We start from the raw sequence: 13,558 nt of genomic DNA, 5'->3' as shown, positions 1-13,558 counted from the left end.
ATATAATGGATGAGTGTAATATAGTGAGTGCAGGTATGTATATAATGGATGAGTGTAATATAAAGAGTGCAGGTAGGTATATAATGGATGAGTGTAATATAGTGAGTGCAGGTAGGTATATAATGGATGAGTGTAATATAATGAGTGCAGGTAGGTATATAATGGATGAGTGTAATATAGTGAGTGCAGGTAGGTATATAATGTATGAGTGTAATATAGTGAGTGCAGGTAGGTATATAATGGATGAGTGTAATATAATGAGTTCAGGTAGGTATATAATGTATGAGTGTAATATAGTGAGTGCAGGTAGGTATAAAATGTATAAGTGTAATATAATGAGTGCAGGTAGGTATATAATGGATGAGTGTAATATAATGAGTGCAGGTAGGTATATAATGTATGAGTGTAATATAATGAGTGCAGGTAGGTATATAATGTATGAGTGTAATGTAGTGAGTGCAGGTAGGTATATAATGGATGAGTGTAATATAATGAGTGCAGGTAGGTATATAATGGATGAGTGTAATATAATGAGTGCAGGTAGGTAGGTATGTCAGTAATACACTGCAGAATTAAGGCGGGATTCACACGACAGGGTTTCCCGGCCGGGTGCCGGCCGTTCATAAATCGGCCGGCACCCGGCTGCATTAGGAATAATAGACCCCTAATGGGGCTATTCACACGACCGATTTTTTGACGGGCCAGGAAAACCGGCCGTCAAAAAATGGGACATGCCCTATATTTGGCCGGGTACCCGGCCACCCGGCTCCCATAGAAGTCTATGGGGCCGGGTAATACACGGCCATCACCGGAATGTGTCCCGAGTGATGGCCGGGTCAACCGTCACTCGCGCACTCTCTCCTCCTCACAGTGCAGAGTGCATGTGAGGAGGAGGAGTTGATGCCATTCGGACGAATGGCTACGCTGGTGATACTGTGTGGCAGGGTCGGGGTGTACAGCAGGTGGAAGGGAGCGCTGCGCTGGCTCCCTTCCCCTGCTTGTTACGGTTCCCGAGCCGTAAAAACACAGCCAGCGGTCAGGGTCGTTAAAACCCGAGCCATAGACTTTTTACGGCTCGGGTTTTAACTTGCTGCCCGCGCGATCGGGCAGCTGAATGTCGGGTCTCCGGCTGTCCGTGACTGCCGGGGACCCTGAGGAGAGGATAGAAGCAGCTTTCACTGCTTCTGTCTTCTACGATGTCTTTTTACACAACGCTCAATGAACGCTGTGTATAGAAATAGAGACAGCAGCGGTGCTGTCTCTATTCCTCCCGGTGATCATGTGACTGGTCACATGATCGCCGGGTGCCGTTAGTGACAGACTGCTGCTGGGTCTTACTAGACCTAGCACAATCCTATTAGTGACAATCGTCACTGTGAGAGGGCTGATTTCCCCTGTAACTGGGGCTGCTGTGCAACTCCAGTTACAGTGGAAAAGATGGTGTAAAAGAAAGAAAAAAAATATTAAAAGTTCCAAAAAGGTCTTTTTTGACCTTTGAGGGACAGAACCTAATAATAAAAAAATAAGTAAAGTGCAAAAAATTAATCCGATTAAAAAACAGTCAGGGAAAAAAACGGGTGCAAATCGGGTCCAAATCGGCCGGTAAAAACAGCAACACGGCCCGGAACGGAATCGGAACGGATGCAAACCGGCCAGGAAAATCGGCCAAAAACGGCCGATTTTCCCGGCCGACACTCGGACCCTGTCGTGTGAATGAGGCCTAAGGCGGGATTCACACGACCGGGTCGCGCCCGAGCCCGAGTGCCGGCCGGTAAAATCGGCCATTCTGCCCGGCCGGTTTGCATAAAGTTTTGCATCCGGGCCGTACAGATCTGGACAGTGACATCAGCGGCAACTCCTGAAGGGGAATCCCCATGTGTTCGGGGATTCCGCTTCAGGAGTTTCCCCTGATGTCACTGCCCAGATATGGACAGAGACATCAAGCGCTCTGTCCAGGAGCGGAATCCCCGAAAACACGGGGATTCCGCTCCTTCAAGGAGCTAAAGTGCGGCTAGCACATAGCAGAGCGGGGAGATACCTCCCTGCTCTGCGATAGTGGCGTCGCTGCAGTAGTAGCAGCCGCAGCAGCTGCTAGCGGCGCCATCGAAGGTGTTGCCGGGCCAGGGTGCTTTTAAAACAAGCAGGGGAAGGGAGCCAGCGCAGCGCTCCCTTCCACCTGCTGTACACCCCGGCCCTGCAACACAGTGTACAGCGATGCCATTCGTCAGAATGGCATCAACTCCTCCTCCTCACATGCACTCTGCGCTGTGAGGAGGAGGAGATAGAGCGCAAGCGCCGGAAAACCCGGCCATCACTCGGGACACATCCCGGTGATGGCCGGGTATTACCCGACCCCATAGACTTCTATGTGATTACGATTTTTATAAATATTATTCACTTGTATTAAATAGATTTCTACTACATGTAAACATAAAGGTTTTCTATATTTTCTTTGCTATCTTTTCTCTACCCCACATGGCCACTCTATGGTGATGCAGGTGGTGGCGCTATTTCACTGTTTACCTCCGGCAGCAGAAGGGCGAGGTGCAGCCCTGCCACACAACAACAATCCTGGTTCCACAGTAGAATTTTCTGTTTTTTTGGTGTAAACTTTTTGCATAGATTTTCATTGTAGGATCTGTAGAAAGTGGAGCTGCCAGGAGATCGGAGACTTGATGAGATGGACGCATGCAGCTCCCGTCAGGTACATACTGGTTAGGTGAGTCGTCCCACCTCATAATATCCATGAAAAATGGAACTAAATAGGTTTTGGACAAATATCAAACTATCACTGCCAGGCAAAAAACTTTAAAACAGAATTTTTAATAAATATTAACTGTAAAAAAAATAATCAAATACCAATTTAATTTTACTACAAAACACATAGCACCTCGATCAGTGGTACAAGCATCTTTGGGGTACTCCAGCGGGTAGAGTTCATAAAACAGGGTATAATACTAGTAATACCAGTTCAGTATCAGGGCATAATAAATGAGTAGTCCCACCTCCCCTTTCTCATCCATATTAGGCTCTGTTCACATCTGCGTTGGGGTCCCGTTCTGACGTTCCGTCGGAGGTTTCCGTTAGAACGGGACACTGAGCAGACACCGACGAAAACCAGGGGTTTCCGTTTCCATCACCATTGATTTCAATGGTGACGGAGCCGGTGCCCGTGGTTTCCGTTTGTCTCTTTTGTGCTCCGGACCCTTCGTTTTGCCGGAAGCAATAGCTTAGTCGACTACTGAAATCAATGGTGATGGAAACGGAAACCCCTGGTTTCCGTCGGTGTCAGTTTGTGTCTGCTCAGGGTCCTGTTCTGACGGAAACCTCTGACGGGAACGTCAGAACGGGACCCCAATGCAGATGTGAACAGAGCCTTAGGGCATGACCAGACGTGGCGGAATTGCTCTGCAATTCCGCTGCGGATAGTCTGCAGCGGAAATCCGCAGCGTACACGTTTCTCCATTGCTTTCCACAGCTTTTTAGTTGGGTTCGTTTACACGTTGCGGACAATTCTGCGGAGCATAGGCTGTGGTGCGGAATTTGGTGTCCGCAGCAAACACTGGCTGTTGCGGACGTGTAGCGGACTTGTTGCGGACTCATTGCGGAATTTCTCCATTGACTTCAATGGAGAGTGAAAATTCCGCAATGAAGTCCGCAGATGTTATGTGTGCTGCGGAGCGTACTGGTTTTACTAACATGATAGTTCTTCATTCTGGCTAAACCTATGTATCTCTAGATCTACAGCCAGACTGAGGAAGTCAATGGGGCTCCCGTAATTACGGGTGATTACGTGTGTGCACCCGTAATTACAGGAGCGTTAATAGGCGATGTCAGTAAATAGTCACTGTCCAGGGTACTGAAAGAGTTAAACGATTGGCAGTAACTGTTTCAGCACCCTGGACAGTGACATCCGATCACAATATACATCAGCCTGTAAAAAAAATAGAAGTTCATACTTACCCATAACTCCCTGCTTCTTCCTCCAGTCCGGCCTCCCGGGATTACGTTTCAGTCCAAGTGACGGCTGCAGCCAATCACAGGCCAATCACAGGCTGCAGCGGTCACATGAACTGCCGCGTCATACAGGGAGGTCGGGCTGGATGTCGAAAGAGGGACGCGTCACCAAGACAACGGCCGGGTAAGTATGAATTTATTTTTCTTTTACTAGGGAAAGGGCTGTCCCTTCTCTGTATCCTGCACTGATAGAGAGAAGGGAAGCCCTTTCCCCCTCAATACGCAACGGCCAGTCCGCATCAATTTAATGCCCATTTTAGGCAAAGCCGCGACAGAATCTGCAACGCAGATTATGTGCGGCATTGATGCGGACAGTGTATGCAGAACTCCGCCACGTCTGGTCATGCCCTTAGACTGTCACACAGAAACCTCTGCATGTTCTTTATATCCACAATTTCTACTTATAATGCCTCCTCATCGGGCTGCAGCGGCCAAACCGCAGGAGAAGTGGGGGGTGTGAACATAATCTTAGGCAGCCTTGGCTGGAATTACAGCTGTGATTGGATAGAGTAGGTCACATGTGGACACGAAGTCCCTGTTTACACACCAAGTTTTTTGCAGGTGGAAAAATCTGCCTCAAAATTCCTTCTGCCGCTTTTTTTACGCATTTTTCGACCACAGCCATTGAGCACCGCAGGCAAAAATGCTGCGAAAACCATTTTCTTTGCCTCCCATTGATGGCAATGGGAGGTCAGAGACGGAAACGCTTGAAGAAAGGGCTTGACGCTGCTTTTTCCTGTGAGTGTTTTTTTCTCGTGGGAAAAACGCCTCTGCATCCCATTGAAATCAATAAGATTAGTTTTCGGACGTTTTTTGGTGCGGTTTTCGATGCGTTTTCCACTTAAAAAAACGCTCCAAAAAAACTCTGTGTGAACTAGGCCTAATATTTCTCCATATATTACATGTGGCTTTTGCAGCATATTTGGCTGTGCATCCTTTGCATTACAATCTACTGCAGATTGTTACTGCTGCAAGTTTATGCAGTTTTCTAGAACCCTATTCACATTCATACTTTATGTGTCAATTTGACCATGGAAATCTGCAATAAATATGTAACATGTGAACATAGACTTAGGGGCTACACGTGATGTTTCAGGCTACATTTACACACTGCAACCAGGTTACATCACACTTGTCTTCTCTCCCAGATTGTCCTGGAGACTTCCAAACTAGGGAAGATCTTACATGATGTAGCTGCATAAAGGAAGGCACTCTGCTGGGACTATTTGTGAGGGGGAACTCTGCTTGTAGTGGTTATTGGGGGCAGTCTGCTGGCACTAATTATTGGAGGCACTTTGCTGGCAATATGGTTTATTGAGGGGTCTCTGCTGGTAGTGTTGTTTATGAGGGGGCAGTATACTGGCACTGTTTAAGGGACAATACTCTGCTGGCACTGTATGGGGGCACTCTGCTTAGTCTAATGATGGGGTCGCTCGCTGATAACTGAGGCTTCTTAGCTGTCCTTATTGGTGGCGTTTACATAGGAAAGAAATTCTCAAACCACATCTCAAATCTCCCTGTAGTTGATTCTAAAAACAGACAAGTACGGCTCAGAAAAACGGCTGCAAACAAATAACCATTGATGTGAATGGAAATAAACAAAATGTTTTTCGCTTTCTGCGATTATTATTGACATGTTTTATAAGACATGTTACATCTCGTGTTATACACAGCAGGAGGCAACAGCACACGTCTTATCACACAGGAAGAGGAAATACATCAGAAAGGGAAACGGGAAGAGGAAGAGCAGCCATGTCATACAGGAAATACAGGGAAGTGACATCATCACAGGAGGTAACGTATATCCTGTGTGCGGGGACCCCAGAAATATGATGAGACTGACGTATCAGGGCTGATACATAGTAATGTTATGTTAATGTTATGTTATTATATATCATTACGTGTGTGCTTAGGCTGTGCTTATATATGTTAGTAGGTCGGACCAGAAGGATCGCGTGTTCTGTATACAAGCTCCAGATAAGAAGAACATGGATCAGCACATCAACACCAGCGCTCCTGGGACTACGCTCCAACCACACAGCATTTCATCCGGAGGATCGACTGTTCCGTAGTCCAAAACGTGGCTTCTCGGGTTCTATTCCTACAATGGAGGAAAAAGTCAATTACATATTTTCAGTAATTATTGTTACAATATCTCCATTAAGGAAATCTCATGTATGGAATATTTTTTTGTATCACCTTAACTTCTGGTTACACCTGAAATGCCCTATAAGGGTATTTAGATATCATAGAGGGGGTATCACGCTGGAGACCCTCTCTATGACCCAAATGGAAGCTCTGCGCCACCTCTGTCCAGAGGCTGTGTGTGGTATTGCAGCTTTTCTGTATTGAAATGTATAGGGCTAAGCTGTCCACACACCGCACATCACCTGTGGACAGGTGTGGCTCTGTTTTTGGAAGATATCAGCTCTATTTTTCTAATTATGTACAACCCCTTTAATGAAATAATCTCTTTAGAGGGTTTTCTCCATCTCAAACGTTTATGTGATATCCACCTATGCGCATGCACGCAGCTCTCTCCGTTCTGTACTATGGGAGTTACACAAATAGTTCAACAGCGCTCAGCTGTTTCCGAAACTTCCATAGAACAGAATAGAGAGAGGGACGTGCGAGGCCTTTCCGAAGTCATTCTCCACCTGGAATCAGCAGCCATTAGACGGGACAGGGATCTGGGAACAAAGCAGGACAGGGTCAGGGAGAGACCTCCGTTTTCCACATAGGTGTGAGTCCCAGAGAAATAGTAAGATGGGAGTACCCCTTTAAATAAAACTTCTTGGTGATAATTGATTTTCTTAAGGTGTTTAATTAAACTATGGACAGTGAGGTCGAAGAACCCGCACCCAAAATATCTATAGTGGTGTGACATGCCTGTTACTAACGCTGTATACAAGCTCCCCACGTATAACAGACAGGGCCCTCACTGAGACTTTGTAGGGGCTCCTAGAGACAAATATATATTGATGTACAGACATTTTCCCCTCCGTTATTGTGCAGCACGACCTCCCCACATATAACAGGCAGGACCCTCACTGACCCCCTGGACAGACACATAGGCCTGAATATATTTATATCTTTATATTTTCCATTATTCACCTGCAGGAAATGTTATTTTTAGAAATGGGGAGAAATACTTGGAATTGTGTTTTTTTAGTTTCTGATGTTATTTTTGTTACTTCTCAGGTATAAGGAGAAAAGTAACCGGCACATACAAGATGAGACGTGGATGAAGATGTGCGGAGGACTGTACCCCACCGGGAAAGAGCGGGCTGTCACTGGTATTACCATGGGGCAGATTTACTAAGGCCTCATGCACACGACCGTAGTGAGGTGCATTGACCGTGACTTACGGCTCGTACGTCCGCGGAGTGTCACCCACGGCCGCCCTCAAATCGCAGGCCGTGCATATGACCGCGTGCATTATTTTCTATGAGCCTGTACCGCAAAACACGACCGTAATAAGACATGTCCGTTGTTTTTGCGGACCAGGTTCCTGGGCAATGCACGGACCGTGGAAACCAAGGTCGTGTGCATGGGCCCATTGAAATGAATGGGGTCGCAATTCACCTGCAGATTTGCGGGTGAATTGCTGCCGCAAAAATAAGTTAGTGTGCATGGGGCCTAAAACTATCTGAGTTTTACACAGTGTAAACTGATACAAGGAAGTCAGAAATTGCGCCAAATTTATCACAGTGGTGCACGATGTATGATAGATTTTACTAGACATGTTAGACACTTTTCTCTTCCTTATACCACCTCTTGGTTGGCTTAGTTTAAGACACGCCCCTTTATTCTAGGCCACACCCCTTGTCAAGCACGCCGCAAAATGTGTCTAAAACAATTAATAAATATGGCGCACAACATGTACGCCATAATTCTGGCTCAATTTGAATAGTAAATCTGCCCTACTATAAATGTAATATAAATTTGGGGTTAGTATTCAGGGCATATTCCCTATTTAAAGAATTGATAAGAGTCGGGAATCCTTCAGCTTAGTCCATTCTCTCTACTATCAGTCAGTACAGGGAGTAGTAGTACATATAAAACATTACATTGTCACCATGTCAGCTTTATTCTGCCTGCACTGACAGCACAAAGTCTTCATGGTGACTGCAGGACTGGAAGTCAAGGACCACCTCTATGATGTCCACGGGACCTAATAGGGATATGGCGCTTTTTCCATTTATTTGTTGTTGTACTGTAATGAGAATATTATTTACATGCAGTATTTATTGCTAGGGGTATTTTTTTTTCTGAAAATTCTATAAAGATCAAGTGGCGTAGGATTGGTTCAGACTAGTGACACCAAGACACAAATGTGACCTCAAGAATTTGTCAATGAGCTGATAATCCCGGTGCCAATTCTGGCTGCAAGTAATATGTAAAGGGGCACACCTACCTCAAGTACTGGCACAGTATAAGGTCATCAGGGTGACTGCAGGACTGGAATTAACGCTCTTTTATGAAAAGGGTGTTTTGCAATGTTCGGCACATGGCAGCTTTGTGTATATAGTAGTATATAGACCCTACTGCACTGATTCTTCATACTATACCCTAATATAGCATAGTTGACAATATTTGGAATTTCTTTCTAGGGACACTTCGGTTTCAGATGGATTGAGACAGGACTTGACAGGGCGTACCTTTGACAGAACGTGGCTCATTGGGCATGGCTTGTCATGGGGCAGGGTTAGTGAGAATACGCTTTGTGTACCAGATATTCCCTGTATTCTGTCCGCACTATAAAAACCTTGCAGTAAGGACAGTATAGAGGGAGGGTATCGCCTGCAGAAGTGATCTAAGTAAGTATGGCACGTGACCACTGTGACCAGTGATTGACTAGTGCGATCATGTGCCGATACGGGACATCACTGGTCCAGCCTATGTAAACAGGCCGGCAGGGGATTGTGAACCGCCGGCACTGGAGCCGCAGAGAATTAGAAGGTGGGTATTTGCTAAATGGTGCAATTTTCAGTTTGAATTACAATTTTTATAATGCCTGGAAAACCCCTTTAATACCAAACCCTAAAATGTATTCAGACCCCGGACAAATCCCCTTTATGTACTTCCCGCTCCTTCAGCAGCTCTGGGTCCCATTCGGCTCCGGACCCCACCTCTGCTGGCTGAGCCAGGAGCTGTTAGTGATATTGGCCTTTACATATTGGAGTAATCAAATAGATAAAAGCTAATTTTTTTTATAAAATCCTGCGATGTAGTTTGGGTGGGCACTGCGCCTTTGATTGCATGACACATTTTTCTTGGAGTTCCCCTTTAAAAATTGGTAAGCGGCGGGTAACACAAATACTTCACACGTGGACGGTAAAGTAAAACCCATTTTATTTTGACTGTATTTCTGGACTGGACTGGTCCCATCGTCAGGTTAAGATCAGATAAAGGGACAAGTCGTGCCAGAAACGCGTATTTAAATAAAATTCTACCATCGCTTGGCGCCCTATCTGTCCCCGTTTTGAAACCTTTGTGTTAACCGCATCTTAGTTGAGCAGATTTACTTGTGAATTTTGTATCTTAGTTGAACATAGAACGCACTATCTACCTACCTGGCAGACAAAGGGTCTTGGTGTGGGTCACGGGGAATATCTTCAAGAGAGCAACTCTTCACTAGGACATTTTATATATTCTTGTTTCAGAACTGAAGGGAATGTACCGTACAACATCAGCAGGAGGAAGCCCTGGTGTCGAGAACGTCAGCCATGGAAAGGGATGTGCCAGATCAAGGTCTGAAAGCTAAAGAGGCAGCAGATATGAACCACTAATGTCCATCTAAGAATGCCGGAACGTCATCCGTCCACACCTCCTCCTTCCCATCCCCCACTGTCCAGAAGGGGTTTTTAAGATCCATTGAATTAAAAGACAACTGTCCAGAAGTCTTTGAAAATGAAGCCTTGTCCATGATTCGCAGGGCTGCGGTGAAGTACAATGGTTTTGGGTGTTTAATGGCAAGTCTCTTCAGATGCCCGGCAATGGACTTCCTCCCCTCGTCCTGTTTGGTAGGGTCTCTGCACTCCCTTTCCTGTAGAACAGCTGCCTCTACAGATTCCCAAGGCCTTCTATATTTTTTTTCCTGTCTGGCTGATAGCAACACATGTCAATAAAAACATACCTCAATGTATTTATTGTATTTCTAATAAAAATGGATAGACAAATACATAAAAAGAATTTGTTTTAATTCCAAAGAACTTTCATAAAATCTATATTATACCTGTGTAATCAATTGTGGACATGGTCACTGATTCATTGAAGAATGAGTAGGCTGGGTAACCCATGGAGTAACATCCATACAAGAAAGACATCTTCCTGCTACAAAAACAGAGGTCATAATCAGGGCGAACGTACACCACCATACAACAAAGTCCAGCAAAGAGATCCCCCAGCCTGAGACATACTGTACTCCGTGTCAGAAGAACAAGAAGCTACAAAAAGAGAGATAACTGCATCCAGTCGATGTTCTTATCAACCAAGAGGTTCACAAGGTGAGAAGACTAATTTACATTTTTTTTCAAGGTATTACCCTAGGGAGCGCTCCTGTTAACATCTTTTTCTCACACTGTATTTTCCTAAGGTACTGTATACATTTCACTCATTAATGCCGACCTAGCCAAGTGAGCACACAACAAACTAAGCCTGCACACCCAAATAGAGTACCAACCATCTACACATCATGCCAATAAAGGAGTTTTGCCTTTGCACAGTGCTCCAAGGGGAGCACAATACAACTTCAATACTGCAAAAACCTAACCTGAACGTCACATCTGCACCTTCCTCTTCTCTTTTGAAGGTGTTAGTGTACAGAGTAGTAGGGGAATTGACCAGACATGATGTGCTGCCTCGTGGACTGTCCTATATTTCCAGAGCGAAGGAAAGATAGGTGGTCTGGCCAGTTGTAAACTTCATCCCTAACATCTGACACAGACCAAAATAAGTATTCGGCACTCAAAGCTTAAGTTTTAAGAAATCTCAAGTGCACCAACTACAGCGGTCAGCCGCCATTCGGAACGAAGCACCAACTACTGGATGTACCAGCAACCAGAACGGCACAGTGCCTGATGAAGGTCATGTAATGACCGAAGCGTCGCACTAAGCCTCTGGCATCTACAACCACTTGAAAAAAATCAAGATTTCTTCTTTAAACTTCAGCTTTGTGTGCCAAATACTTATTTTGACTACGATTGGGTTGGGACCCTATTCGTGCACCTACATCGTCCAGTGCGTTCTGAACCACTACTTATCTGGCACAGACCATCCTGGAGCTGAATGTCTCTGAGGCTGCTCTTTCAAAGTTGCTAATGTAGCTCATCTGGGCTCCATAGACCCAACCTTTATATATGACTCCTAGAGAAATGGGTTAGTGAAAGAAAAAGGTAAAATTCAGATCCTGGAGGCCATTGAGTATGTCAACCTTTGGACCTTGATTGGCACCTACGCCATATTTTCAGAGTAATCCATCAGATGTCTCAAGAAGAACATTTTATGAGGAAAGGACAATGTTGATGAGATTGCAGGTCCTCCTGTTTCTAATTCACATAATTATTACCCAGCATCCAGGTAAATAGTGCATACAAAGTCCAGAAATATAACCAGATGACTGTCCAGATAAACATTGGATACAGCGCCCAGAAATGGTGCATTGTGCCCCGATAAATATTTCCTTAAAAGGATTGTCCGAGAAATTAAACTAGTTGCATGGAATGTTTTGAAATGAAAAAAAAAAAACAGCCATTACTCTCCTGTTAAATCCCCTGCACCCATGATCTGGTGGTCAACCCGATGGGTTGATTGAAGAGACTACCCTACGTGGATAGACACCCGCTACAAAATTCTCACCCAAAAATTAAAATATGGAATAGGTTACCCCTTTCTATGGCAGATCGAATAGCCGTAATTAAAATGATAGTATTACCCCAGTTGTTGTATCCACTGATTAACAGTCCCATATGGATAGGAGAAAAGACGTTTAAATGCATAGAAAGCTTAACCCCTTCCCGACATTTGTCGTAAGTATACGACATGGAAAGGTAGTGCTTCCCGCAAAATGTCATATACTTACGCCAAATCAAAGGGGTGGTGGTGTCTGTTACTGTGGTGCTGCACTTGTGAGGGGACGTGGCCCAGAGCCAGGGAGGCTTGGCTTGGCCTGATGGCATGGGTGCTTTTGGGCCTCTGGGTTGCTCCCTCTGCAGGAGCGGTGCTGCGGTGGCGGTGGTGCAACCGATAGAGTAGGGACCCACTTTTAGAGGTCGCCGTGAAGTGGCAAGTGGGCTTGCATACAATTTGATCAAAATGTTACAAAGAACCTCTCGTTCATATTTAAATATTTTGCCTAGCCGCAATTGATCATAGTATACAGTGGATGTGCGGTCCATGTCTATTCTCTCCCCTTGATACTTACGCCAAATGTTTGGCACCGGCTCAGAAGCTGAGTCGGTGCCATCATCGCCGGATCTCAGCTGTATCTGACAGCTGACATCCGGCTGTAATGGCGGGAACCAAAATTAGCTTCGATCCCCGCCATTAACCCCTTCAATGCAGCATTCAAACGTGATCGCTACATTTAAGCTGTTTGCAGCTCATCGGAACCACAGCAATGAAATTGCCGGGGTTCCGGTGGCTGCAATAGCAACCGGAGGCCTAATACTGGCCTCCCAGTCTGCCTAGCACGGAAGCCGCTCAAGATCCGCCCGGCGGCGGAGCCTGATCGGCTTCCGTAGCCGCCGACAAGATGGCGCCGACTCAGGAGCTGATCCGGCGTCATCAGCGGTGGAGGTCAGCTGTATATTACAGCTGACATCCACATGAAATGGCAGGAACCGGAGCTAGCTCCGATCCCTGCCATTAACCCCTTTGATGCAGCAATCGAAAGCGATTGCTTCATCTTAGCGATTGCTAGCAGATCGCCAGCCCTGACAGGCAATCAGGACTTGCGACTGCTGCTATGGCAACAGGAGACACAATGGCCTCCTGCTCTGCCATTACGGAAGCCAATTAGGCCCCGCCGGGAGGCGAAGCCTAATCGGCTTGCTGTCAGTGAATAACTGACAGATCTAATACATTGCACTACGTAGGTAGTGCAATGTATTAGAAAAAAACTAAAGCTGACAGTTGGACCGTCAAGTCCCCTAGTGGGACTTGAGAAAAAGTGTAAAAAAAAGTATAAAAAGGTATAAAAAAAAAAAAGTGAAAAAAAATAAAAGTTTGAAAACAATAAAAGTTTCAAGTAATAAAATAAAACACAATCACCCTTTTTCACTTATCAAGTCCTTTATTATTGAAAAATAATAATAAACCATACGTATTTGGTATCGCCGGGACTGTAACGACCTCAGGTATCAAAATATTATATTATTTATTGCACACGGTGAACAACGTGAAAAAAAAACGTAAAAAACTTTACCAGAGTTTCTGTTTTTTGGTCACTTTGACCTACATATATTGGAATAAATAGTGATCAAAAGTCGCACGTATCCAAAAATGGTACCTAGAAAAACCATAGCTCGTCTAGCAAAAA

General features: G+C 45.2%; 1 long non-coding RNA gene across 3 annotated transcripts; it reads left to right on the top strand.

Moving 5' to 3' along the window:
- Positions 1 to 2,238: 2,238 nt before the first annotated feature.
- LOC142728927 (uncharacterized) lies at positions 2,239 to 10,212 on the top strand. 3 transcript variants are annotated; one of them, XR_012877871.1, is made up of 5 exons: positions 2,239 to 2,704; positions 5,691 to 5,811; positions 5,951 to 6,153; positions 7,219 to 7,313; positions 9,684 to 10,212. It is a non-coding gene; the product is annotated as an uncharacterized LOC142728927 (long non-coding RNA). The 3 variants fall into 3 exon arrangements; XR_012877870.1 differs by having other exon boundaries at positions 2,239 to 2,719; XR_012877869.1 differs by lacking the exon at positions 2,239 to 2,704 and having other exon boundaries at positions 3,334 to 5,811.
- Positions 10,213 to 13,558: the final 3,346 nt, after the last annotated feature.

This window comes from Rhinoderma darwinii, unplaced genomic scaffold, assembly GCF_050947455.1.
Source record: "Rhinoderma darwinii isolate aRhiDar2 unplaced genomic scaffold, aRhiDar2.hap1 Scaffold_70, whole genome shotgun sequence".
Taxonomy (NCBI): Eukaryota; Metazoa; Chordata; class Amphibia; order Anura; family Rhinodermatidae; genus Rhinoderma; species Rhinoderma darwinii.
Note: the sequence above shows the minus strand (reverse complement) of the source record. Positions and strands in the feature narration are given on the sequence as shown.